Source organism: Pristiophorus japonicus, unplaced genomic scaffold (genome assembly GCF_044704955.1).
Source record: "Pristiophorus japonicus isolate sPriJap1 unplaced genomic scaffold, sPriJap1.hap1 HAP1_SCAFFOLD_189, whole genome shotgun sequence".
NCBI lineage: Eukaryota > Metazoa > Chordata > Chondrichthyes > Pristiophoridae > Pristiophorus > Pristiophorus japonicus.
In genome coordinates, this window is record NW_027251579.1 from 904,974 (window position 1) to 928,537 (window position 23,564).

General features: G+C 44.6%; 12 non-coding genes across 12 annotated transcripts; all 12 read left to right on the top strand.

Annotated features, from left to right (window-relative positions):
• Positions 1 to 1,255: 1,255 nt before the first annotated feature.
• On the top strand, positions 1,256 to 1,329 carry trnai-aau (transfer RNA isoleucine (anticodon AAU)). The gene has a single exon. It is a non-coding gene; the product is annotated as a tRNA-Ile (tRNA).
• Positions 1,330 to 3,537: 2,208 nt separating this feature from the next.
• Positions 3,538 to 3,611, top strand: trnai-aau (transfer RNA isoleucine (anticodon AAU)). The gene has a single exon. It is a non-coding gene; the product is annotated as a tRNA-Ile (tRNA).
• A 2,208-nt stretch (positions 3,612 to 5,819) lies between these two features.
• On the top strand, positions 5,820 to 5,893 carry trnai-aau (transfer RNA isoleucine (anticodon AAU)). The gene has a single exon. It is a non-coding gene; the product is annotated as a tRNA-Ile (tRNA).
• Positions 5,894 to 8,102: 2,209 nt separating this feature from the next.
• Positions 8,103 to 8,176, top strand: trnai-aau (transfer RNA isoleucine (anticodon AAU)). The gene has a single exon. It is a non-coding gene; the product is annotated as a tRNA-Ile (tRNA).
• Positions 8,177 to 10,410: 2,234 nt separating this feature from the next.
• On the top strand, positions 10,411 to 10,484 carry trnai-aau (transfer RNA isoleucine (anticodon AAU)). The gene has a single exon. It is a non-coding gene; the product is annotated as a tRNA-Ile (tRNA).
• A 542-nt stretch (positions 10,485 to 11,026) lies between these two features.
• Positions 11,027 to 11,098, top strand: trnaa-ugc (transfer RNA alanine (anticodon UGC)). The gene has a single exon. It is a non-coding gene; the product is annotated as a tRNA-Ala (tRNA).
• Positions 11,099 to 12,692: 1,594 nt separating this feature from the next.
• trnai-aau (transfer RNA isoleucine (anticodon AAU)) lies at positions 12,693 to 12,766 on the top strand. The gene has a single exon. It is a non-coding gene; the product is annotated as a tRNA-Ile (tRNA).
• Positions 12,767 to 15,000: 2,234 nt separating this feature from the next.
• Positions 15,001 to 15,074, top strand: trnai-aau (transfer RNA isoleucine (anticodon AAU)). Its single transcript has one exon. It is a non-coding gene; the product is annotated as a tRNA-Ile (tRNA).
• Positions 15,075 to 17,271: 2,197 nt separating this feature from the next.
• On the top strand, positions 17,272 to 17,345 carry trnai-aau (transfer RNA isoleucine (anticodon AAU)). Its single transcript has one exon. It is a non-coding gene; the product is annotated as a tRNA-Ile (tRNA).
• A 2,197-nt stretch (positions 17,346 to 19,542) lies between these two features.
• trnai-aau (transfer RNA isoleucine (anticodon AAU)) lies at positions 19,543 to 19,616 on the top strand. Its single transcript has one exon. It is a non-coding gene; the product is annotated as a tRNA-Ile (tRNA).
• A 2,197-nt stretch (positions 19,617 to 21,813) lies between these two features.
• Positions 21,814 to 21,887, top strand: trnai-aau (transfer RNA isoleucine (anticodon AAU)). The gene has a single exon. It is a non-coding gene; the product is annotated as a tRNA-Ile (tRNA).
• A 531-nt stretch (positions 21,888 to 22,418) lies between these two features.
• Positions 22,419 to 22,490, top strand: trnae-uuc (transfer RNA glutamic acid (anticodon UUC)). The gene has a single exon. It is a non-coding gene; the product is annotated as a tRNA-Glu (tRNA).
• The last annotated feature ends 1,074 nt before the right edge of the window (positions 22,491 to 23,564 follow it).

The following is a 23,564-nucleotide window of genomic DNA, read 5'->3' on the forward strand; positions in this document are numbered from 1 at the left end:
CCTGGGCCATGGCCACTGAAAACTTATCCCGAGCATTCATTTGGCCTGGGCCCCTCCTACATTGAACATTGGCTCACTGTGTGTCTATGTTTAGCGTTCACAGGCAATTTACAAGCTCTGAATTTCCCAGCAGTGAATTCATGGAGTGATTGATCTAACCGACATTCAACATCAGTATTGTTAAATCTCTCCTTGATTCGCGACACTTGTCTCTCTTCAGCATAGCACTGCTATGGACTGAACCTGTTAGAATTTCACCTTGCCTCGGGGTCAGTGCGGCTATGTGGGACTTCGGCCGGTCTCCCTTTCAAAGCCCATCAGTGTCGAGAAAAGAACGGGGTAATTTACTGACATTTTATGTTCTCAAACAGTTATAAACTCTACAGTATATTTCACTGTGTCTTCAAGACGGTGAGATCGAGCCTGTTGTGCAAGCTTTGTTTCTTTATGAACACTTCAGCAGATCATTAAATCAACATGTGGAACTAGAATTGCTGATTGACACTGTACGTTTGCCAACATTTAACTGCAGTGTGAAAACAATCACCATTATAATTAGGCTTCCATTACGTTCTTGCACGACATCACCCTAAGTAACCTAGTTGATCACAGCACAGATATCCGTTAATTCATTGCCAGTGCGAAATAATAGACATTTTGAACTTAGCAACGTGTGCAAGACCACTGCCTGGATCGTGGGCAGTGATAACGGAACATGAGCATTAAGATTTTCGGTATCATTATACTTTACATTGAAACAACCTGAGCTCTGAGATGTGTTTGGGACCCATTGCCCCGAAACGAGGACAGAGTGGGTGGGGCAATTCCTTCCGGGGTCAGGTTTTCTTTCAGAAAGGTGTGAGAAAACTTTGCTTCGTTCACTGTCAGACCGAAATAGTTCAGTTAGGAAGCCGTTTGACTGAAGATCCAGATGGTTCATGGCTCAATCCCGTGTTTCAGCAATTTTTGGTTATTTCGCGTTCCCTTCATTCTAACGGTAGTGGCTGATTTTATATCGGGACAGTGGGCTGTTCAGCGGTTGCTGATAATAATTTTCAACATGAATTGTTTTTAGATTTAGCGCTCTTTTTCTGTTACGTTCTATTTACACTCTGCGCAGTGTTGTAGATGAACAGTGAACAATGTTTAAGCGATGTGATGTGTTCAATGTTGATGCAGTAAATCTGTCATCCAGTGTGAGTTTGAAACACAATCCCCGCAGACTGAGCTTTCACGCAACGATAGCACAATTTGTGGCCGGTTAGCTCAGTTGGTTAGAGCGTGGTGCTAATAACGCCAAGGTCGCGGGTTCGATCCCCGTACGGGCCATTCCGGTGTTTTTCATAATTTTTATTCGGTTTTTAGTCACGTTGAAAATCAAATCTTTATCATGAAACAAATCCACACAGAATCCCAAGGGTTGGGAATTATTTGGAATAACAGTCATTGCTTCTTTGCCGACGGGGTGGAGAGGCACATCTTTCTGTTTATTTCTGCTTCTTGATTTGCTGATAAAGGATGAACCGGAGGCCTGTTCCCTTCAATGCTCAAAAGTCGGAACAGACAGACAGAACGGTTCTGTCGCCTGGAGATGGGCAAAAGACAGCAGTTCAGGACAAAAACACTAAATGAAATGTTCACCCGGCACCGAGAGTGAAAAATCCCGAGAAAAGGACAGAATGAAATAGATTTCAGTGGATGCCTACCCGCACGTGATGCTGTGGATGCGCGGACATATCTTTGGTGTTCTCCACAAAAAATGCCATTTGCAACGAACAGTTTTACCTGGCGCGAATGTGGTGATACTTTGGAAGGAGCAAGCAGGAAAGGCTGTGTTGCTCTGCTTGTTGGCAAGCAAATGTGCAGCAGCTTCCATGGTGGTCCAGTGGTTAGGTTTCGGCGCTTGCACCGCTGCGGCCTGGGTTCGATTCCCGGTCAGGGAACATTGTATTTCCGGCCGTTTAAATTGCTCGGCTGTTCCTGAAAAAAATTTATAGCTCACTGCACTCTTGCTGCCCCAACCATCAGCAGCGCATCATTCGTTGTCGTGATACAGCACACACTTCAGTGCCATCCGTTTCAAACTCAGCAGTAAATGGGGAGATCTCGCTCAACAAGTGCTGATTGACACCGTAAATGTTGCCAATCATGGATTACTTTAGCCTTCCGGGAACATTTTTGCGGCACATCACTCTAGCTTACCATCTGTCAATGCATTGCCAGTGTGGAAATATTCAGCATTTTAAACTTAGCAACGTGTGCAAGACTGGAATCAGTGAATGCCTGGGCCATGGCCACTGAAAACTTATCCCGAGCATTCATTTGGCCTGGGCCCCTCCTACATTGAACATTGGCTCACTGTGTGTCTATGTTTAGCGTTCACAGGCAATTTACAAGCTCTGAATTTCCCAGCAGTGAATTCATGGAGTGATTGATCTAACCGACATTCAACATCAGTATTGTTAAATCTCTCCTTGATTCGCGACACTTGTCTCTCTTCAGCATAGCACTGCTATGGACTGAACCTGTTAGAATTTCACCTTGCCTCGGGGTCAGTGCGGCTATGTGGGACTTCGGCCGGTCTCCCTTTCACAGCCCATCAGTGTCGAGAAAAGAACGGGGTAATTTACTGACATTTTATGTTCTCAAACAGTTATAAACTCTACAGTATATTTCACTGTGTCTTCAAGACGGTGAGATCGAGCCTGTTGTGCAAGCTTTGTTTCTTTATGAACACTTCAGCAGATCATTAAATCAACATGTGGAACTAGAATTGCTGATTGACACTGTACGTTTGCCAACATTTAACTGCAGTGTGAAAACAATCACCATTATAATTAGGCTTCCATTACGTTCTTGCACGACATCACCCTAAGTAACCTAGTTGATCACAGCACAGATATCCGTTAATTCATTGCCAGTGCGAAATAATAGACATTTTGAACTTAGCAACGTGTGCAAGACCACTGCCTGGATCGTGGGCAGTGATAACGGAACATGAGCATTAAGATTTTCGGTATCATTATACTTTACATTGAAACAACCTGAGCTCTGAGATGTGTTTGGGACCCATTGCCCCGAAACGAGGACAGAGTGGGTGGGGCAATTCCTTCCGGGGTCAGGTTTTCTTTCAGAAAGGTGTGAGAAAACTTTGCTTCGTTCACTGTCAGACCGAAATAGTTCAGTTAGGAAGCCGTTTGACTGAAGATCCAGATGGTTCATGGCTCAATCCCGTGTTTCAGCAATTTTTGGTTATTTCGCGTTCCCTTCATTCTAACGGTAGTGGCTGATTTTATATCGGGACAGTGGGCTGTTCAGCGGTTGCTGATAATAATTTTCAACATGAATTGTTTTTAGATTTAGCGCTCTTTTTCTGTTACGTTCTATTTACACTCTGCGCAGTGTTGTAGATGAACAGTGAACAATGTTTAAGCGATGTGATGTGTTCAATGTTGATGCAGTAAATCTGTCATCCAGTGTGAGTTTGAAACACAATCCCCGCAGACTGAGCTTTCACGCAACGATAGCACAATTTGTGGCCGGTTAGCTCAGTTGGTTAGAGCGTGGTGCTAATAACGCCAAGGTCGCGGGTTCGATCCCCGTACGGGCCATTCCGGTGTTTTTCATAATTTTTATTCGGTTTTTAGTCACGTTGAAAATCAAATCTTTATCATGAAACAAATCCACACAGAATCCCAAGGGTTGGGAATTATTTGGAATAACAGTCATTGCTTCTTTGCCGACGGGGTGGAGAGGCACATCTTTCTGTTTATTTCTGCTTCTTGATTTGCTGATAAAGGATGAACCGGAGGCCTGTTCCCTTCAATGCTCAAAAGTCGGAACAGACAGACAGAACGGTTCTGTCGCCTGGAGATGGGCAAAAGACAGCAGTTCAGGACAAAAACACTAAATGAAATGTTCACCCGGCACCGAGAGTGAAAAATCCCGAGAAAAGGACAGAATGAAATAGATTTCAGTGGATGCCTACCCGCACGTGATGCTGTGGATGCGCGGACATATCTTTGGTGTTCTCCACAAAAAATGCCATTTGCAACGAACAGTTTTACCTGGCGCGAATGTGGTGATACTTTGGAAGGAGCAAGCAGGAAAGGCTGTGTTGCTCTGCTTGTTGGCAAGCAAATGTGCAGCAGCTTCCATGGTGGTCCAGTGGTTAGGTTTCGGCGCTTGCACCGCTGCGGCCTGGGTTCGATTCCCGGTCAGGGAACATTGTATTTCCGGCCGTTTAAATTGCTCGGCTGTTCCTGAAAAAAATTTACAGCTCACTGCACTCTTGCTGCCCCAACCATCAGCAGCGCATCATTCGTTGTCGTGATACAGCACACACTTCAGTGCCATCCGTTTCAAACTCAGCAGTAAATGGGGAGATCTCGCTCAACAAGTGCTGATTGACACCGTAAATGTTGCCAATCATGGATTACTTTAGCCTTCCGGGAACATTTTTGCGGCACATCACTCTAGCTTACCATCTGTCAATGCATTGCCAGTGTGGAAATATTCAGCATTTTAAACTTAGCAACGTGTGCAAGACTGGAATCAGTGAATGCCTGGGCCATGGCCACTGAAAACTTATCCCGAGCATTCATTTGGCCTGAGCCCCTCCTACATTGAACATTGGCTCACTGTGTGTCTATGTTTAGCGTTCACAGGCAATTTACAAGCTCTGAATTTCCCAGCAGTGAATTCATGGAGTGATTGATCTAACCGACATTCAACATCAGTATTGTTAAATCTCTCCTTGATTCGCGACACTTGTCTCTCTTCAGCATAGCACTGCTATGGACTGAACCTGTTAGAATTTCACCTTGCCTCGGGGTCAGTGCGGCTATGTGGGACTTCGGCCGGTCTCCCTTTCAAAGCCCATCAGTGTCGAGAAAAGAACGGGGTAATTTACTGACATTTTATGTTCTCAAACAGTTATAAACTCTACAGTATATTTCACTGTGTCTTCAAGACGGTGAGATCGAGCCTGTTGTGCAAGCTTTGTTTCTTTATGAACACTTCAGCAGATCATTAAATCAACATGTGGAACTAGAATTGCTGATTGACACTGTACGTTTGCCAACATTTAACTGCAGTGTGAAAACAATCACCATTATAATTAGGCTTCCATTACGTTCTTGCACGACATCACCCTAAGTAACCTAGTTGATCACAGCACAGATATCCGTTAATTCATTGCCAGTGCGAAATAATAGACATTTTGAACTTAGCAACGTGTGCAAGACCACTGCCTGGATCGTGGGCAGTGATAACGGAACATGAGCATTAAGATTTTCGGTATCATTATACTTTACATTGAAACAACCTGAGCTCTGAGATGTGTTTGGGACCCATTGCCCCGAAACGAGGACAGAGTGGGTGGGGCAATTCCTTCCGGGGTCAGGTTTTCTTTCAGAAAGGTGTGAGAAAACTTTGCTTCGTTCACTGTCAGACCGAAATAGTTCAGTTAGGAAGCCGTTTGACTGAAGATCCAGATGGTTCATGGCTCAATCCCGTGTTTCAGCAATTTTTGGTTATTTCGCGTTCCCTTCATTCTAAGGGTAGTGGCTGATTTTATATCGGGACAGTGGGCTGTTCAGCGGTTGCTGATAATAATTTTCAACATGAATTGTTTTTAGATTTAGCGCTCTTTTTCTGTTACGTTCTATTTACACTCTGCGCAGTGTTGTAGATGAACAGTGAACAATGTTTAAGCGATGTGATGTGTTCAATGTTGATGCAGTAAATCTGTCATCCAGTGTGAGTTTGAAACACAATCCCCGCAGACTGAGCTTTCACGCAACGATAGCACAATTTGTGGCCGGTTAGCTCAGTTGGTTAGAGCGTGGTGCTAATAACGCCAAGGTCGCGGGTTCGATCCCCGTACGGGCCATTCCGGTGTTTTTCATAATTTTTATTCGGTTTTTAGTCACGTTGAAAATCAAATCTTTATCATGAAACAAATCCACACAGAATCCCAAGGGTTGGGAATTATTTGGAATAACAGTCATTGCTTCTTTGCCGACGGGGTGGAGAGGCACATCTTTCTGTTTATTTCTGCTTCTTGATTTGCTGATAAAGGATGAACCGGAGGCCTGTTCCCTTCAATGCTCAAAAGTCGGAACAGACAGACAGAACGGTTCTGTCGCCTGGAGATGGGCAAAAGACAGCAGTTCAGGACAAAAACACTAAATGAAATGTTCACCCGGCACCGAGAGTGAAAAATCCCGAGAAAAGGACAGAATGAAATAGATTTCAGTGGATGCCTACCCGCACGTGATGCTGTGGATGCGCGGACATATCTTTGGTGTTCTCCACAAAAAATGCCATTTGCAACGAACAGTTTTACCTGGCGCGAATGTGGTGATACTTTGGAAGGAGCAAGCAGGAAAGGCTGTGTTGCTCTGCTTGTTGGCAAGCAAATGTGCAGCAGCTTCCATGGTGGTCCAGTGGTTAGGTTTCGGCGCTTGCACCGCTGCGGCCTGGGTTCGATTCCCGGTCAGGGAACATTGTATTTCCGGCCGTTTAAATTGCTAGGCTGTTCCTGAAAAAAATTTACAGCTCACTGCACTCTTGCTGCCCCAACCATCAGCAGCGCATCATTCGTTGTCGTGATACAGCACACACTTCAGTGCCATCCGTTTCAAACTCAGCAGTCAATGGGGAGATCTCGCTCAACAAGTGCTGATTGACACCGTAAATGTTGCCAATCATGGATTACTTTAGCCTTCCGGGAACATTTTTGCGGCACATCACTCTAGCTTACCATCTGTCAATGCATTGCCAGTGTGGAAATATTCAGCATTTTAAACTTAGCAACGTGTGCAAGACTGGAATCAGTGAATGCCTGGGCCATGGCCACTGAAAACTTATCCCGAGCATTCATTTGGCCTGGGCCCCTCCTATATTGAACATTGGCTCACTGTGTGTCTATGTTTAGCGTTCACAGGCAATTTACAAGCTCTGAATTTCCCAGCAGTGAATTCATAGAGTGATTGATCTAACCGACATTCAACATCAGTATTGTTAAATCTCTCCTTGATTCGCGACACTTGTCTCTCTTCAGCATAGCACTGCTATGGACTGAACCTGTTAGAATTTCACCTTGCCTCGGGGTCAGTGCGGCTATGTGGGACTTCGGCCGGTCTCCCTTTCACAGCCCATCAGTGTCGAGAAAAGAACGGGGTAATTTACTGACATTTTATGTTCTCAAACAGTTATAAACTCTACAGTATATTTCACTGTGTCTTCAAGACGGTGAGATCGAGCCTGTTGTGCAAGCTTTGTTTCTTTATGAACACTTCAGCAGAACATTAAATCAACATGTGGAACTAGAATTGCTGATTGACACTGTACGTTTGCCAACATTTAACTGCAGTGTGAAAACAATCACCATTATAATTAGGCTTCCATTACGTTCTTGCACGACATCACCCTAAGTAACCTAGTTGATCACAGCACAGATATCCGTTAATTCATTGCCAGTGCGAAATAATAGACATTTTGAACTTAGCAACGTGTGCAAGACCACTGCCTGGATCGTGGGCAGTGATAACGGAACATGAGCATTAAGATTTTCGGTATCATTATACTTTACATTGAAACAACCTGAGCTCTGAGATGTGTTTGGGACACATTGCCCCGAAACGAGGACAGAGTGGGTGGGGCAATTCCTTCCGGGGTCAGGTTTTCTTTCAGAAAGGTGTGAGAAAACTTTGCTTCGTTCACTGTCAGACCGAAATAGTTCAGTTAGGAAGGCGTTTGACTGAAGATCCAGATGGTTCATGGCTCAATCCCGTGTTTCAGCAATTTTTGGTTATTTCGCGTTCCCTTCATTCTAAGGGTAGTGGCTGATTTTATATCGGGACAGTGGGCTGTTCAGCGGTTGCGTGATAATAATTTTCAACATGAATTGTATTTAGATTTAGCGCTCTTTTTCTGTTACGTTCTATTTACACTCTGCGCAGTGTTGTAGATGAACAGTGAACAATGTTTAAGCGATGTGATGTGTTCAATGTTGATGCAGTAAATCTGTCATCCAGTGTGAGTTTGAAACACAATCCCCGCAGACTGAGCTTTCACGCAACGATAGCACAATTTGTGGCCGGTTAGCTCAGTTGGTTAGAGCGTGGTGCTAATAACGCCAAGGTCGCGGGTTCGATCCCCGTACGGGCCATTCCGGTGTTTTTCATAATTTTTATTCGGTTTTTAGTCACGTTGAAAATCAAATCTTTATCATGAAACAAATCCACACAGAATCCCAAGGGTTGGGAATTATTTGGAATAACAGTCATTGCTTCTTTGCCGACGGGGTGGAGAGGCACATCTTTCTGTTTATTTCTGCTTCTTGGTTTGCTGATAAAGGATGAACCGGAGGTTTGCTGATAAAGGATGAACCGGAGGCCTGTTCCCGTAAATGCTCAAAAGTTGGAACAGACAGACAGAACGGTTCTGTCGCCTGGAGATGGGCAAAAGAAAGCAGTTCAGGACAAAAACACTAAATGAAATGTTCACCCGGCACCGAGAGTGAAAAATCCCGAGAAAAGGACAGAATGAAATAGATTTCAGTGGATGCCTACCCGCACGTGATGCTGTGGATGCGCGGACATATCTTTGGTGTTCTCCACAAAAAATGCCATTTGCAACGAACAGTTTTGAATGGCGCGAATGTGGTGAGAATTTGGAAGGAGCAAGCAGGAAAGACTGTGTTGATCTGCTTGTTGGCAAGCAAATGTGTAGCAGATTCCCTGGTGGTCCAGTGGTTAGGCTTCGGCTCTTTCACCGCTGCGGCCCGGTTTCGATTCCCGGTCAGGGATCATTCTATTTCCGGCCGTTCGAATTGCTAGGCTGTTCCTGAACAAATTTACAGCTCACTGCACTCTTGCTGCCCCAACCATCAGCAGCGCATCATTCGTTGTCGTGATGCAGCACGCACTTCAGTGCCATCCGTTTCAAACTCAGCAGTAAATGGGGAGATCTCGCTCAACAAGTGCTGATTGACACCGTAAATGTTGCCAATCATGGATTACTTTAGCCTTCCGTGAACATTTTTGCGGCACATCACTCTAGCTTACCATCTGTCAATGCATTGCCAGTGTGGACATATTCAGCATTTTAAACTTAGCTCCGTGTGCAAGACTGGAATCAGTGAATGCCTGGGCCATGGCCACTGATAACTTATCCCGTGCATTCATTTGGCCTGGGCCCCTCCTATATTGAACATTGGCTCACTGTGTGTCTATGTTTAGCGTTCACAGGCAATTTACAAGCTCTGAATTTCCCAGCAGTGAATTCATGGAGTGATTGATCTGACCGACATTCAACATCAGTATTGTTAAATCTCTCCTTGATTCGCGACACTTGTCTCTCTTCAGCATAGCACTGCTATGGACCTAACCTGTTAGAATTTCACCTTGCCTCGGGGTCAGTGCGGCTATGTGGGACTTCGGCCGGTCTCCCTTTCACAGCCCATCAGTGTCGAGAAAAGAACGGGGTATTTTACTGACATTTTATGTTCTCAAACAGTTATAAACTCTACAGTATATTTCACTGTGTCTTCAAGACGGTGAGATCGAGCCTGTTGTGCAAGCTTTGTTTCTTTATGAAAACTTCAGCAGAACATTAAATCAACATGTGGAACTAGAATTGCTGATTGACACTGTACGTTTGCCAACATTTAACTGCAGTGTGAAAACAATCACCATTATAATTAGGCTTCCATTACGTTCTTGCACGACATCACCCTAAGTAACCTAGTTGATCACAGCACAGATATCAGTTAATTCATTGCCAGTGCGAAATAATACACATTTTGAACTTAGCAACGTGTACAACACCACTGCCTGGATCGTGGACAGTGATAACGGAACATGAGCATTAAGATTTTCGGTATCATTATACTTTACATTGACACAACCTGAGCTCTGAGATGTGTTTGGGACCCATTGCCCCGAAACGAGGACAGAGTGGGTGGGGCAATTCCTTCCGGGGTCAGGTTTTCTTTCAGAAAGGTGTGAGAAAACTTTGCTTCGATCACTGTCAGACCGAAATAGTTCAGTTGGGAAGGCGTTTGACTGAAGATCCAGATGGTTCATGGCTCAATCCCGTGTTTCAGCAATTTTTGGTTATTTCGCGTTCCCTTCATTCTAAGGGAAGTGGCTGATTTTATATCGGGACAGTGGGCTGTTCAGCGGTTGCGTGATAATAATTTTCAACATGAATTGTTTTTAGATTTAGCGCTCTTTTTCTGTTAGGTTCTATTTACACTCTGCGCAGTGTTGTAGAGGAACAGTGAACAATGTTTAAGCGATGTGATGTGTTCAATGTTTATGCAGTAAATCTGTCATCCAGTGTGAGTTGGAAACACAATCCCCGCAGACTGAGCTTTCACGCAACGTTAACACACTTTGTGGCCGGTTAGCTCAGTTGGTTAGAGCGTGGTGCTAATAACGCCAAGGTCGCGGGTTCGATCCCCGTACGGGCCATTCCAGTGTTTTTCATAATTTTTATTCGGTTTTTAGTCACGTTGAAAATCAAATCTTTATAATGAAACAAATCCACACAGAATCCCAAGGGTTGGGAATTATTTGGAATAACAGTCATTGCTTCTTTGCCGACGGGGTGGAGAGGCACATCTTTCTGTTTATTTCTGCTTCTTGGTTTGCTGATAAAGGATGAACCGGAGGCCTGTTCCCTTCAATGCTCAAAAGTCGGAACAGACAGACAGAACGGTTCTGTCGCCTGGAGATGGGCAAAAGACAGCAGTTCAGGACAAAAACACTAAATGAAATGTTCACCCGGCACCGAGAGTGAAAAATCCCGAGAAAAGGACAGAATGAAATAGATTTCAGTGGATGCCTACCCGCACGTGATGCTGTGGATGCGCGGACATATCTTTGGTGTTCTCCACAAAAAATGCCATTTGCAACGAACAGTTTTACCTGGCGCGAATGTGGTGATACTTTGGAAGGAGCAAGCAGGAAAGGCTGTGTTGCTCTGCTTGTTGGCAAGCAAATGTGTAGCAGCTTCCCTGGTGGTCCAGTGGTTAGGTTTCGGCGTTTGCACCGCTGCGGCCTGGGTTCGATTCCCGGTCAGGGAACATTGTATTTCCGGCCGTTTAAATTGCTAGGCTGTTCCTGAAAAAAATTTACAGCTCGCTGCACTCTTGCTGCCCCAACCATCAGCAGCGCATCATTCGTTGTCGTGATACAGCACACACTTCAGTGCCATCCGTTTCAAACTCAGCAGTAAATGGGGAGATCTCGCTCAACAAGTGCTGATTGACACCGTAAATGTTGCCAATCATGGATTACTTTAGCCTTCCGGGAACATTTTTGCGGCACATCACTCTAGCTTACCATCTTTCAATGCATTGCCAGTGTGGAAATATTCAGCATTTTAAACTTTGCAACGTGTGCAAGACTGGAATCAGTGAATGCCTGGGCCATGGCCACTGAAAACTTATCCCGAGCATTCATTTGGCCTGGGCCCCTCCTATATTGAACATTGGCTCACTGTGTGTCTATGTTTAGCGTTCACAGGCAATTTACAAGCTCTGAATTTCCCAGCAGTGAATTCATGGAGTGATTGATCTAACCGACATTCAACATCAGTATTGTTAAATCTCTCCTTGATTCGCGACACTTGTCTCTCTTCAGCATAGCACTGCTATGGACTGAACCTGTTAGAATTTCACCTTGCCTCGGGGTCAGTGCGGCTATGTGGGACTTCGGCCGGTCTCCCTTTCACAGCCCATCAGTGTCGAGAAAAGAACGGGGTAATTTACTGACATTTTATGTTCTCAAACAGTTATAAACTCTACAGTATATTTCACTGTGTCTTCAAGACGGTGAGATCGAGCCTGTTGTGCAAGCTTTGTTTCTTTATGAACACTTCAGCAGAACATTAAATCAACATTTGGAACTAGAATTGCTGATTGACACTGTACGTTTGCCAACATTTAACTGCAGTGTGAAAACAATCACCATTATAATTAGGCTTCCATTACGTTCTTGCACGACATCACCCTAAGTAACCTAGTTGATCACAGCACAGATATCCGTTAATTCATTGCCAGTGCGAAATAATAGACATTTTGAACTTAGCAACGTGTGCAAGACCACTGCCTGGATCGTGGGCAGTGATAACGGAACATGAGCATTAAGATTTTCGGTATCATTATACTTTACATTGAAACAACCTGAGCTCTGAGATGTGTTTGGGACCCATTGCCCCGAAACGAGGACAGAGTGGGTGGGGCAATTCCTTCCGGGTCAGGTTTTCTTTCAGAAAGGTGTGAGAAAACTTTGCTTCGTTCACTGTCAGACCGAAATAGTTCAGTTAGGAAGGCGTTTGACTGAAGATCCAGATGGTTCATGGCTCAATCCCGTGTTTCAGCAATTTTTGGTTATTTCGCGTTCCCTTCATTCTAAGGGTAGTGGCTGATTTTATATCGGGACAGTGGGCTGTTCAGCGGTTGCGTGATAATAATTTTCAACATGAATTGTTTTTAGATTTAGCGCTCTTTTTCTGTTACGTTCTATTTACACTCTGCGCAGTGTTGTGGATGAACAGTGAACAATGTTTAAGCGATGTGATGTGTTCAATGTTGATGCAGTAAATCTGTCATCCAGTGTGAGTTTGAAACACAATCCCCGCAGACTGAGCTTTCACGCAACGATAGCACAATTTGTGGCCGGTTAGCTCAGTTGGTTAGAGCGTGGTGCTAATAACGCCAAGGTCGCGGGTTCGATCTCCGTACGGGCCATTCCGGTGTTTTTCATAATTTTTATTCGGTTTTTAGTCACGTTGAAAATCAAATCTTTATAATGAAACAAATCCACACAGAATCCCAAGGGTTGGGAATTATTTGGAATAACAGTCATTGCTTCTTTGCCGACGGGGTGGAGAGGCACATCTTTCTGTTTATTTCTGCTTCTTGGTTTGCTGATAAAGGATGAACCGGAGGTTTGCTGATAAAGGATGAACCGGAGGCCTGTTCCCGTAAATGCTCAAAAGTTGGAACAGACAGACAGAACGGTTCTGTCGCCTGGAGATGGGCAAAAGAAAGCAGTTCAGGACAAAAACACTAAATGAAATGTTCACCCGGCACCGAGAGTGAAAAATCCCGAGAAAAGGACAGAATGAAATAGATTTCAGTGGATGCCTACCCGCACGTGATGCTGTGGATGCGCGGACATATCTTTGGTGTTCTCCACAAAAAATGCCATTTGCAACGAACAGTTTTGAATGGCGCGAATGTGGTGAGAATTTGGAAGGAGCAAGCAGGAAAGACTGTGTTGATCTGCTTGTTGGCAAGCAAATGTGTAGCGGATTCCCTGGTGGTCCAGTGGTTAGGCTTCGGCTCTTTCACCGCTGCGGCCCGGTTTCGATTCCCGGTCAGGGATCATTCTATTTCCGGCCGTTCGAATTGCTAGGCTGTTCCTGAACAAATTTACAGCTCACTGCACTCTTGCTGCCCCAACCATCAGCAGCGCATCATTCGTTGTCGTGATGCAGCACGCACTTCAGTGCCATCCGTTTCAAACTCAGCAGTAAATGGGGAGATCTCGCTCAACAAGTGCTGATTGACACCGTAAATGTTGCCAATCATGGATTACTTTAGCCTTCCGTGAACATTTTTGCGGCACATCACTCTAGCTTACCATCTGTCAATGCATTGCCAGTGTGGACATATTCAGCATTTTAAACTTAGCTCCGTGTGCAAGACTGGAATCAGTGAATGCCTGGGCCATGGCCACTGATAACTTATCCCGTGCATTCATTTGGCCTGGGCCCCTCCTATATTGAACATTGGCTCACTGTGTGTCTATGTTTAGCGTTCACAGGCAATTTACAAGCTCTGAATTTCCCAGCAGTGAATTCATGGAGTGATTGATCTGACCGACATTCAACATCAGTATTGTTAAATCTCTCCTTGATTCGCGACACTTGTCTCTCTTCAGCATAGCACTGCTATGGATTGAACCTGTTAGAATTTCACCTTGCCTCGGGGTCAGTGCGGCTATGTGGGACTTCGGCCGGTCTCCCTTTCACAGCCCATCAGTGTCGAGAAAAGAACGGGGTATTTTACTGACATTTTATGTTCTCAAACAGTTATAAACTCTACAGTATATTTCACTGTGTCTTCAAGACGGTGAGATCGAGCCTGTTGTGCAAGCTTTGTTTCTTTATGAAAACTTCAGCAGAACATTAAATCAACATGTGGAACTAGAATTGCTGATTGACACTGTACGTTTGCCAACATTTAACTGCAGTGTGAAAACAATCACCATTATAATTAGGCTTCCATTACGTTCTTGCACGACATCACCCTAAGTAACCTAGTTGATCACAGCACAGATATCAGTTAATTCATTGCCAGTGCGAAATAATACACATTTTGAACTTAGCAACGTGTACAACACCACTGCCTGGATCGTGGACAGTGATAACGGAACATGAGCATTAAGATTTTCGGTATCATTATACTTTACATTGACACAACCTGAGCTCTGAGATGTGTTTGGGACCCATTGCCCCGAAACGAGGACAGAGTGGGTGGGGCAATTCCTTCCGGGGTCAGGTTTTCTTTCAGAAAGGTGTGAGAAAACTTTGCTTCGATCACTGTCAGACCGAAATAGTTCAGTTGGGAAGGCGTTTGACTGAAGATCCAGATGGTTCATGGCTCAATCCCGTGTTTCAGCAATTTTTGGTTATTTCGCGTTCCCTTCATTCTAAGGGAAGTGGCTGATTTTATATCGGGACAGTGGGCTGTTCAGCGGTTGCGTGATAATAATTTTCAACATGAATTGTTTTTAGATTTAGCGCTCTTTTTCTGTTAGGTTCTATTTACACTCTGCGCAGTGTTGTAGAGGAACAGTGAACAATGTTTAAGCGATGTGATGTGTTCAATGTTTATGCAGTAAATCTGTCATCCAGTGTGAGTTGGAAACACAATCCCCGCAGACTGAGCTTTCACGCAACGTTAACACACTTTGTGGCCGGTTAGCTCAGTTGGTTAGAGCGTGGTGCTAATAACGCCAAGGTCGCGGGTTCGATCCCCGTACGGGCCATTCCAGTGTTTTTCATAATTTTTATTCGGTTTTTAGTCACGTTGAAAATCAAATCTTTATAATGAAACAAATCCACACAGAATCCCAAGGGTTGGGAATTATTTGGAATAACAGTCATTGCTTCTTTGCCGACGGGGTGGAGAGGCACATCTTTCTGTTTATTTCTGTTTCTTGGTTTGCTGATAAAGGATGAAGCGGAGGCCTGTTCCCGTAAATGCTCAAAAGTTGGAACAGACAGACAGAACAGTTCTGTCGCCTGGAGATGGGCAAAAGACAGCAGTTCAGGACAAAAACACTAAATGAAATGTTCACCCGGCACCGAGAGTGAAAAATCCCGAGAAAAGGACAGAATGAAATAGATTTCAGTGGATGCCTACCCACACGTGGTGCTGTGGATGCGCGGACATATCTTTGGTGTTCTGCACAAAAAATGCCATTTGCAACGAACTGTTTTACCTGGCGAGAATTTGGAATGAGCAAGCAGGAAAGACTGTGTTGATCTGCTTGTTGGCAAGCAAATGTGTAGCAGCTTCCCTGGTGGTCCAGTGGTTAGGCTTTGGCGCTTTCACCGCTGCGGCCCGGTTTCGATTCCCTGTCAGGGATCATTGTATTTCCGGCCGTTTGAATTGCTAGGCTGTTCCTGAACAATTTTACAGCTCACTGCACTCTTGCTGCCCCAACCATCAGCAGCGCATCATTCGTTGTCGTGATGCAGTACACACTTCAGTGCCATCCGTTTCAAACTCAGCAGTAAATGGGGAGATCTCGCTCAACAAGTGCTGATTGACACCGTAAATGTTGCCAATCATGGATTACTTTAGCCTTCCGTGAACATTTTTGCGGCACATCACTCTAGCTTACCATCTGTCAATGCATTGCCAGTGTGGAAATATTCAGCATTTTAAACTTAGCTCCGTGTGCAAGACTGGAATCAGTGAATGCCTGGGCCATGGCCACTGAAAACTTATCCCGAGCATTCATTTGGCCTGGGCCGCTCCTATATTGAACATTGGCTCACTGTGTGTCTATGTTTAGCGTTCACAGGCAATTTACAAGCTCTGAATTTCCCAGCAGTGAATTCATGGAGTGATTGATCTGACCGACATTCAACATCAGTATTGTTAAATCTCTCCTTGATTCGCGACACTTGTCTCTCTTCAGCATAGCACTGCTATGGACTGAACCTGTTAGAATTTCACCTTGCCTCGGGGTCAGTGCGGCTATGTGGGACTTCGGCCGGTCTCCCTTTCACAGCCCATCAGTGTCGAGAAAAGAACGGGGTATTTTACTGACATTTTATGTTCTCAAACAGTTATAAACTCTACAGTATATTTCACTGTGTCTTCAAGACGGTGAGATCGAGCCTGTTGTGCAAGCTTTGTTTCTTTATGAAAACTTCAGCAGAACATTAAATCAACATGTGGAACTAGAATTGCTGATTGACACTGTACGTTTGCCAACATTTAACTGCAGTGTGAAAACAATCACCATTATAATTAGGCTTCCATTACGTTCTTGCACGACATCACCCTAAGTAACCTAGTTGATCACAGCACAGATATCAGTTAATTCATTGCCAGTGCGAAATAATACACATTTTGAACTTAGCAACGTGTACAACACCACTGCCTGGATCGTGGACAGTGATAACGGAACATGAGCATTAAGATTTTCGGTATCATTATACTTTACATTGACACAACCTGAGCTCTGAGATGTGTTTGGGACCCATTGCCCCGAAACGAGGACAGAGTGGGTGGGGCAATTCCTTCCGGGGTCAGGTTTTCTTTCAGAAAGGTGTGAGAAAACTTTGCTTCGATCACTGTCAGACCGAAATAGTTCAGTTGGGAAGGCGTTTGACTGAAGATCCAGATGGTTCATGGCTCAATCCCGTGTTTCAGCAATTTTTGGTTATTTCGCGTTCCCTTCATTCTAAGGGTAGTGGCTGATTTTATATCGGGACAGTGGGCTGTTCAGCGGTTGCGTGATAATAATTTTCAACATGAATTGTTTTTAGATTTAGCGCTCTTTTTCTGTTACGTTCTATTTACACTCTGCGCAGTGTTGTAGATGAACAGTGAACAATGTTTAAGCGATGTGATGTGTTCAATGTTGATGCAGTAAATCTGTCATCCAGTGTGAGTTTGAAACACAATCCCCGCAGACTGAGCTTTCACGCAACGATAGCACAATTTGTGGCCGGTTAGCTCAGTTGGTTAGAGCGTGGTGCTAATAACGCCAAGGTCGCGGGTTCGATCCCCGTACGGGCCATTCCGGTGTTTTTCATAATTTTTATTCGGTTTTTAGTCACGTTGAAAATCAAATCTTTATAATGAAACAAATCCACACAGAATCCCAAGGGTTGGGAATTATTTGGAATAACAGTCATTGCTTCTTTGCCGACGGGGTGGAGAGGCACATCTTTCTGTTTATTTCTGCTTCTTGGTTTGCTGATAAAGGATGAACCGGAGGCCTGTTCCCGTAAATGCTCAAAAGTTGGAACAGACAGACAGAACAGTTCTGTCGCCTGGAGATGGGCAAAAGACAGCAGTTCAGGACAAAAACACTAAATGAAATGTTCACCCGGCACCGAGAGTGAAAAATCCCGAGAAAAGGACAGAATGAAATAGATTTCAGTGGATGCCTACCCACACGTGGTGCTGTGGATGCGCGGACATATCTTTGGTGTTCTGCACAAAAAATGCCATTTGCAACGAACTGTTTTACCTGGCGAGAATTTGGAAGGAGCAAGCAGGAAAGACTGTGTTGATCTGCTTGTTGGCAAGCAAATGTGTAGCAGCTTCCCTGGTGGTCCAGTGGTTAGGCTTTGGCGCTTTCACCGCTGCGGCCCGGTTTCGATTCCCTGTCAGGGATCATTGTATTTCCGGCCGTTTGAATTGCTAGGCTGTTCCTGAACAAATTTACAGCTCACTGCACTCTTGCTGCCCCAACCATCAGCAGCGCATCATTCGTTGTCGTGATACAGTACACACTTCAGTGCCATCCGTTTCAAACTCAGCAGTAAATGGGGAGATCTCGCTCAACAAGTGCTGATTCACACCGTAAATGTTGCCAATCATGGATCACTTGAGCCTTCCGTGAACATTTTTGCGGCACATCACTCTAGCTTACCATCTGTCAATGCATTGCCAGTGTGGAAATATTCAGCATTTTAAACTTAGCAACGTGTGCAAGACTGGAATCAGTGAATGCCTGGGCCATGGCCCCTGATAACTTATCCCGAGCATTCATTTTGCCTGGGCCCCTCCTATATTGAACATTGGCTCACTGTGTGTCTATGTTTAGCGTTCACAGGCAATTTACAAGCTCTGAATTTCCCAGCAGTGAATTCATGGAGTGATTGATCTAACCGACATTCAACATCAGTATTGTTAAGTCTCTCCTTGATTCGCGACACTTATCTCTCTTCAGCATAGCACTGCTATGGACTGAACCTGTTAGAATTTCACCTTGCCTCGGGGTCAGTGCGGCTATGTGGGACTTCGGCCGGTCTCCCTTTCACAGCCCATCAGTGTCGAGAAAAGAACGGGGTATTTTACTGACATTTTATGTTCTCAAACAGTTATAAACTCTACAGTATATTTCACTGTGTCTTCAAGACGGTGAGATCGAGCCTGTTGTGCAAGCTTTGTTTCTTTATGAAAACTTCAGCAGAACATTAAATCAACATGTGGAACTAGAATTGCTGATTGACACTGTACGTTTGCCAACATTTAACTGCAGTGTGAAAACAATCACCATTATAATTAGGCTTCCATTACGTTCTTGCACGACATCACCCTAAGTAACCTAGTTGATCACAGCACAGATATCAGTTAATTCATTGCCAGTGCGAAATAATACACATTTTGAACTTAGCAACGTGTACAACACCACTGCCTGGATCGTGGACAGTGATAACGGAACATGAGCATTAAGATTTTCGGTATCATTATACTTTACATTGACACAACCTGAGCTCTGAGATGTGTTTGGGACCCATTGCCCCGAAACGAGGACAGAGTGGGTGGGGCAATTCCTTCCGGGGTCAGGTTTTCTTTCAGAAAGGTGTGAGAAAACTTTGCTTCGATCACTGTCAGACCGAAATAGTTCAGTTGGGAAGGCGTTTGACTGAAGATCCAGATGGTTCATGGCTCAATCCCGTGTTTCAGCAATTTTTGGTTATTTCGCGTTCCCCTCATTCTAAGGGAAGTGGCTGATTTTATATCGGGACAGTGGGCTGTTCAGCGGTTGCGTGATAATAATTTTCAACATGAATTGTTTTTAGATTTAGCGCTCTTTTTCTGTTACGTTCTATTTACAGTCTGCGCAGTGTTGTAGATGAACAGTGAACAATGTTTAAGCGATGTGATGTGTTCAATGTTTATGCAGTAAATCTGTCATCCAGTGTGAGTTGGAAACACAATCCCCGCAGACTGAGCTTTCACGCAACGTTAACACACTTTGTGGCCGGTTAGCACAGTTGGTTAGAACGTGGTGCTAATAACGCCAAGGTCGCGGGTTCGATCCCCGTACGGGCCATTCCAGTGTTTTTCATAATTTTTATTCGGTTTTTCGTCACGTTGAAAATCAAATCTTTATAATGAAACAAATCCACACAGAATCCCAAGGGTTGGGAATTATTTGGAATAACAGTCATTGCTTCTTTGCCGACGGGGTGGAGAGGCACATCTTTCTGTTTATTTCTGTTTCTTGGTTTGCTGATAAAGGATGAAGCGGAGGCCTGTTCCCGTAAATGCTCAAAAGTTGGAACAGACAGACAGAACAGTTCTGTCGCCTGGAGATGGGCAAAAGACAGCAGTTCAGGACAAAAACACTAAATGAAATGTTCACCCGGCACCGAGAGTGAAAAATCCCGAGAAAAGGACAGAATAAAATAGATTTCAGTGGATGCCTACCCGTACGTGATGCTGTGGATGCGCGGACATATCTTTGGTGTTCTGCACAAAAAATGCCATTTGCAACGAACTGTTTTCCCTGGCGAGAATTTGGAAGGAGCAAGCAGGAAAGACTGGGTTGGTCTGCTTGTTGGCAAGCAAATGTGTAGCAGCTTCACTGGTGGTCCAGTGGTTAGGCTTCGGCGCTTTCACCGCTGCGGCCCGGGTTCGATTCCCGGTCAGGGATCATTGTATTTCCGGCCGTTTGAATTGCTAGGCTGTTCCTGAACAAATTTACAGCTCACTGCACTCTTGCTGCCCCAACCATCAGCAGCGCATCATTCGTTGTCGTGATACAGCACACACTTCAGTGCCATCCGTTTCAAACTCAGCAGTAAATGGGCAGATCTCGCTCAACAAGTGCTGATTGACACCGTAAATGTTGCCAATCGTGGATTATTTTAGCCTTCCGTGAACATTTTTGCGGCACATCACTCTAGCTTACCATCTGTCAATGCATTGCCAGTGTGGAAATATTCAGCATTTTAAACTTAGCTCCGTGTGGAAGACTGGAATCAGTGAATGCCTGGGCCATGGCCACTGAAAACTTATCCCGAGCATTCATTTGGCCTGGGCCCCTCCTATATTGAACATTGGCTCACTGTGTGTCTATGTTTAGCGTTCACAGGCAATTTACAAGCTCTGAATTTCCCAGCAGTGAATTCATGGAGTGATTGATCTGACCGACATTCAACATCAGTATTGTTAAATCTCTCCTTGATTCGCGACACTTGTCTCTCTTCAGCATAGCACTGCTATGGACTGAACCTGTTAGAATTTCACCTTGCCTCGGGGTCAGTGCGGCTATGTGGGACTTCGGCCGGTCTCCCTTTCACAGCCCATCAGTGTCGAGAAAAGAACGGGGTATTTTACTGACATTTTATGTTCTCAAACAGTTATAAACTCTACAGTATATTTCACTGTGTCTTCAAGACGGTGAGATCGAGCCTGTTGTGCAAGCTTTGTTTCTTTATGAAAACTTCAGCAGAACATTAAATCAACATGTGGAACTAGAATTGCTGATTGACACTGTACGTTTGCCAACATTTAACTGCAGTGTGAAAACAATCACCATTATAATTAGGCTTCCATTACGTTCTTGCACGACATCACCCTAAGTAACCTAGTTGATCACAGCACAGATATCAGTTAATTCATTGCCAGTGCGAAATAATACACATTTTGAACTTAGCAACGTGTACAACACCACTGCCTGGATCGTGGACAGTGATAACGGAACATGAGCATTAAGATTTTCGGTATCATTATACTTTACATTGACACAACCTGAGCTCTGAGATGTGTTTGGGACCCATTGCCCCGAAACGAGGACAGAGTGGGTGGGGCAATTCCTTCCGGGGTCAGGTTTTCTTTCAGAAAGGTGTGAGAAAACTTTGCTTCGATCACTGTCAGACCGAAATAGTTCAGTTGGGAAGGCGTTTGACTGAAGATCCAGATGGTTCATGGCTCAATCCCGTGTTTCAGCAATTTTTGGTTATTTCGCGTTCCCTTCATTCTAAGGGTAGTGGCTGATTTTATATCGGGACAGTGGGCTGTTCAGCGGTTGCGTGATAATAATTTTCAACATGAATTGTTTTTAGATTTAGCGCTCTTTTTCTGTTACGTTCTATTTACACTCTGCGCAGTGTTGTAGATGAACAGTGAACAATGTTTAAGCGATGTGATGTGTTCAATGTTGATGCAGTAAATCTGTCATCCAGTGTGAGTTTGAAACACAATCCCCGCAGACTGAGCTTTCACGCAACGATAGCACAATTTGTGGCCGGTTAGCTCAGTTGGTTAGAGCGTGGTGCTAATAACGCCAAGGTCGCGGGTTCGATCCCCGTACGGGCCATTCCGGTGTTTTTCATAATTTTTATTCGGTTTTTAGTAACGTTGAAAATCAAATCTTTATAATGAAACAAATCCACACAGAATCCCAAGGGTTGGGAATTATTTGGAATAACAGTCATTGCTTCTTTGCCGACGGGGTGGAGAGGCACATCTTTCTGTTTATTTCTGCTTCTTGGTTTGCTGATAAAGGATGAACCGGAGGCCTGTTCCCGTAAATGCTCAAAAGTTGGAACAGACAGACAGAACAGTTCTGTCGCCTGGAGATGGGCAAAAGACAGCAGTTCAGGACAAAAACACTAAATGAAATGTTCACCCGGCACCGAGAGTGAAAAATCCCGAGAAAAGGACAGAATGAAATAGATTTCAGTGGATGCCTACCCACACGTGGTGCTGTGGATGCGCGGACATATCTTTGGTGTTCTGCACAAAAAATGCCATTTGCAACGAACTGTTTTACCTGGCGAGAATTTGGAAGGAGCAAGCAGGAAAGACTGTGTTGGTCTGCTTGTTGGCAAGCAAATGTGTAGCAGCTTCCCTGGTGGTCCAGTGGTTAGGCTTCGGCGCTTTCACCGCTGCGGCCCGGGTTCGATTCCCGGTCAGGGATCATTGTATTTACCGACCGTTTGAATTGCTAGGCTGTTCCTGAACAAATTTACAGCTCACTGCACTCTTGCTGCCCCAACCATCAGCAGCGCATCATTCGTTGTTGTGATACAGTACACACTTCAGTGCCATCCGTTTCAAACTCAGCAGTAAATGGGGAGATCTCGCTCAACAAGTGCTGATTGACACCGTAAATGTTGCCAATCATGGATTACTTTACCCTTCCGTGAACATTTTTGCGGCACATCACTCTAGCTTACCATCTGTCAATGCATTGCCAGTGTGGAAATATTCAGCATTTTAAACTTAGCAACGTCTGCAAGACTGGAATCAGTGAATGCCTGGGCCACGGCCCTGATAACTTATCCCGAGCATTCATTTTGCCTGGGCCCCTCCTATATTGAACATTGGCTCACTGTGTGTCTATGTTTAGCGTTCACAGGCAATTTACAAGCTCTGAATTTCCCAGCAGTGAATTCATGGAGTGATTGATCTAACCGACATTCAACATCAGTATTGTTAAGTCTCTCCTTGATTCGCGACACTTATCTCTCTTAGGCATAGCACTGCTGTGGACTGAACCTGTTAGAATTTCACCTTGCCTCGGGGTCAGTGCGGCTATGTGGGACTTCGACCGGTCTCCCTTTCACAGCCCATCAGTGTCGAGAAAAGAACGGGGTATTTTACTGACATTTTATGTTCTCAAACAGTTATAAACTCTGCAGTATATTTCACTGTGTCTTCAAGACGGTGAGATCGAGCCTGTTGTGCAAGCTTTGTTTCTTTATGAACACTTCAGCAGAACATTAAATCAACATGTGGAACTAGAATTGCTGATTGACACTGTACGTTTGCCAACATTTAACTGCAGTGTGAAAACAATCACCATTATAATTAGGCTTCCATTACGTTCTTGCACGACATCACCCGAAGTAACCTAGTTGATCACAGCACAGATATCAGTTACTTCATTGCCAGTGCGAAATAATAGACAATTTGAACTTAGCAACGTGTACAAGACCACTGCCTGGATCGTTGGCAGTGATAACGGAACATGAGCATTAAGATTTTCGGT